This window comes from Hyla sarda, chromosome 7, assembly GCF_029499605.1.
Source record: "Hyla sarda isolate aHylSar1 chromosome 7, aHylSar1.hap1, whole genome shotgun sequence".
NCBI lineage: Eukaryota > Metazoa > Chordata > Amphibia > Anura > Hylidae > Hyla > Hyla sarda.
This window is the reverse complement of record NC_079195.1, coordinates 122,379,695-122,383,784: the sequence shown is the minus strand read 5'-3', so window position 1 is coordinate 122,383,784 and position 4,090 is coordinate 122,379,695. Positions and strand designations below refer to the sequence as shown.

General features: G+C 39.7%; 1 long non-coding RNA gene across 1 annotated transcript; it reads right to left on the bottom strand.

The window, feature by feature from the left end:
* Positions 1 to 227: 227 nt before the first annotated feature.
* On the bottom strand, positions 228 to 3,524 carry LOC130282017 (uncharacterized). The gene is made up of 3 exons (XR_008846211.1): positions 3,453 to 3,524; positions 1,462 to 1,563; positions 228 to 348 (listed from the first exon to the last, which is right to left on the bottom strand). It is a non-coding gene; the product is annotated as an uncharacterized LOC130282017 (long non-coding RNA).
* Positions 3,525 to 4,090: the final 566 nt, after the last annotated feature.

Sequence of the window (4,090 nt, the reverse complement as noted above, 5' to 3'; positions counted from 1 at the left end):
GATTTAAAAGAAAAAAGGTTTTCACCGGAGTACCCCTTTAAACTCACAATTCTAAGACAGAAATTTATGAACTTATTTGGCCCTTTCGATACACTGAATGGTATGGCTATAAAAACCTATACAACTCTGTAAAAAAGAAAAGGATTTCAAATATGTATAGTACTACATAAAAAGCAAAAAACAAAACCTCTAAACATGTTTATAGAGGCCACAAATTAAACAGGACACCTGGCACTGCTTCCGGATAATAGGTTCAGCATGTGCTGCTGTCAAAAGGTTATGTGCCCATTCACATCAGCCAGTTTGCCGGCTGTGCTCATGCTAACAAGATTCAGCGCAAAAAATTATCTAAAAATGAATAAAGAAAGAGGCGGATCACTCACCGGTCTGATGATGTGCACTTTATTCAGAAAGTGATTACAATGGCTATATAATGGCTATAGGAGCATAAAACCGAGAAAAAAAAAACGGTTGGACTTTAGTAAATCAGGGCCATTGAGTTTTATATACATAGATTACCCTGATCTCTGTTTGCTGTCATAAAAAAAATTTGTTTATAAAACTCATTTATTGTTTACATTCAGAGGTAGAAAACATGTCCTGACAATTTTCTGAAGCAAATACATTTGTCTGTATGTATATTACACATTATGTATGTATATTATACATTAGGTGCTTTTTTGCAAACTCCAGATGGACTTTCAGGTGCCTTTTGGTGAGGAGAGACTTCTTTCAGCCCACTCTGCTATAAAACCCAGATTGGTGGAGTGATTGTTGACCTTCTGGAAGTTTCTCCCATCTGCACACAGGGTTTTTAGAGCTCAGTAAGAGTAACCATTGGATTCTTAAAGGGTTACTCCGCTCCGCAGCATCTGGAACATTGAGTTCCGAACGCTCTGTGCGGGCTTCCTTATTCCCGCCCGCCCCTCGTGACGGCATGGCCTGACCCCTCAATGAAAGTCTATGGGAAGGGTGGGCGATGGCCGTCACGCCCCCTCCCTTAGACTTTTATTGAGGGGGCAGGACGTGACATCACATGAGGAGCATGACGTCACGAGGGGGCGGGTGTGAACACGGAAGGCCGCGCACATCGTTCAGAACTCAATGTTCCGGATGCTGGGTAGCGGAGTAACCCTTTAATCACCTCTCCTACCAAGGCCTCTCCCCCCTGATTATTAAGTTTTGTGGGGATGCCAGCTGATGCAAGATTCCTGTTCCAAACTTCTTCCATGTAAGAATTATGGAGGCTACTGTACTCTCGTGCACCTTAATGGCTGTATGTTGAGTTATTTTGGGGGGGGGGCACAACATTAAACACTGTTATACACTCTGTGCACTACTTTACATGGTAGCAAAGTGTAATTTCTTCAGTATTGTCACATGAAAACGTATAATAAAATATTTATAAAAAGATGAGGGGTATACTTACTTATGTCATATACTGTATAAAAATATTTTTACCTGTTCTTTTTAGGTTTGTACGTTCCTTCTATTTTAGGTTTAGATTTCATTTTTCTTTTTTTTTTTTGTTTCTATTTCTATAAGAACCACAGGCGGTTTATTCTGTTTAAAAATATTGTAGGTTATTGCTTTGTGTTTCACAAATAATCACACAGATGTAAATGTACACAGAAAGTGAATAAAACGGCTAGGCAAGGTTTATATTATACAATACCCACAACCACATTCAGCTTATAGCTCTTTAATAGAAAATACAATAGATCACATTATGCTATAAAATTAGACTGAATGATATGTGTTGTATTGAAAAGCGACTCCAAGCATATATTGCTGTTTTATAGAGCCACTTGTGCATGATCAGAGTTGATGGGAATAATAAAGAAAGAGAGCCTGGGTTTACTGACATGACAAGTAATAGCCATTCATTGTAAGTAGATGGTAAATATGGATTTAAGAGTATCAATAGGGAATATGCTAATGTTTTTATACTGTTATGGAACCGCATATATATATATTACATATAAATGGAAATTTATCATTGGCTTAATTGTAAATAATATTAGTATAAACATCAGTCTTTGACAAATATACAGAGATGCACAGCACTATATAGACTTACTCTTCTTGTAAAAGGGGTCTGCGGCTGTCCACCTTAGCAGAACAAAGCATCTGAATTACAGATGAAGTATGTCCTATATAGTACTGCGGCTAACTTTTTTTTTTTATGGGGGTGTCTCATATCAATCAACTTATACTTTGAAGGTGCTGAAATCTGAGTCTATCAATCAAGGCAGGGAGGTGTGGTGGAGGTGGGCATCCTGCGGCTTAGTGCAGCCTGTTTAAAGGGATACTCCGCTGCTCAGCGTTTGGAGAAAACTGTTCCGAATGCTGGAGTCAGCTATGGGAGCTCGTGATGTCATAGCCCCGCCCTTCAGGACATCACAAGCTCTAGGTGCCGGTTCCAGCGTTCGGAATAGTTTGTTCCAAACGCTGAGCAGCGGAGTACCCCTTTAAGACTTGGCTCTAAGCATGATGTAGAGCTGACAGAATCCTCCCTTGAAGGCATATCCACAGGATATGCCATAAATTCAATTCATAAATTTAGGTCCTACCTCTTTTAAGATTGGTGGCCCTCCACTTGAAGTGGCTGGAGATGGTTGGGATCCTAACAACTTGTACTTTGTAATGACATCACTCATTTTGCCACAAAATGTATGATGAAGCCAAAAAATTTGTTAGGCAAAATTGAAAAAAAGAAAACAAAAAAACGCCATTATGCAAATGTTAGGGTGTTGCGTTTCTACATAGCGCACTTTCCAGTAAACATTACACATGATATTCTGTAGGTCCATACGATTCCAATGATTTCCAATGTATATAGATTTTGTTTTATTCTACTAGTGAAAAAAAACTAAAACTTTTTGTATGAAAATTAGTAGACTCCAAATTGTCCTCTTCTGACCCCTAAAACTTTTTTTCAATTTACTGTATAGAGGGATGCATGAGGGCTCATTTATTGTGATCACTTTTTTCTGATCAATGCTATGCTATTACACAGCATTGATCAGTGTTATCTGCAGTCTGTTGCTCTAGCCGGCTAAAGCAGAAAGGTAGGGAACCTCCGGAGAAAGGAGAAAGGTAGGGAACCTCCGGCCAACATTTAAGGTGATCGGGACTGTGCGATTGCCCTGTGGTGGTCCCGATCACCCATTGCCGGCTTTAGGTCCCGCAATCAGCTTTGATTACAGAATCTAAAGGGTTAAAAGCCTTGCATGCAGGCTATTAGCTGTGCCATCTGGCTGTTGATTCCTGCCTGGGGCCACGTGGTACGGAGAGGAATGACATCACAATCCCCCTCCATAGCTGCTACCCCCTTCCCAGGACGTACGCATACGTCCTGGGGAGGGAAGGGGTTAAGAACTGACTGTTCACCTTTGCTAATTTATTCTATCCCTTACAACCATTGTAACAAGATAATCAATATTACTCACTTCTTCTTTTACTGTGGTGGCTGATCAGTGTATTCCAGCCTTTATTTCACACAAGCTAAAGCAGTTATCACTCTAAAAGACAAAATGAGGTGAAAAAACGGTTTAACCAGATGTGTGAAATTTAGTGGCTCTAATGGGAAAAAAAAGACTAACATTTTCTATCTGGCAGTAATATTACACATCAAACACACCAGTGACAATGAATCAGTTCAATTTGTGCAGCCTGTTGTATTTTACCAAGGTTCATATTTTAAATCATTTGCCATATTACAATTAGGTGACCACTTAATTGAGGACATTAGGCAGGTTATGCTATTTTTAAGGGTATCTGTGACCAGATTTGTCCCTCCTGTACTGTTGGTGTTTTGTTTACATTGTGGTGAAAAGAAAATATGTGGAAATGCTAGTTCAAAAATGACAAGAGTCAATCAAGTTCAACCTATAACCCTACTGTGTTGATCTAGAGAAAGGCAAAAACTCTCTAAGAGGCAGGTGCCAATGCCCCATACCAGAGGGAATATCAGAATAATTTCAAGACCTAGAGATACCTCCTTGTCATGGTTACTGGTGTACCACAACCACTGTCACGTGTAATCTCTGTGTGATAGTGATAAAAAGGAGCTAACGGAGACCTCTGC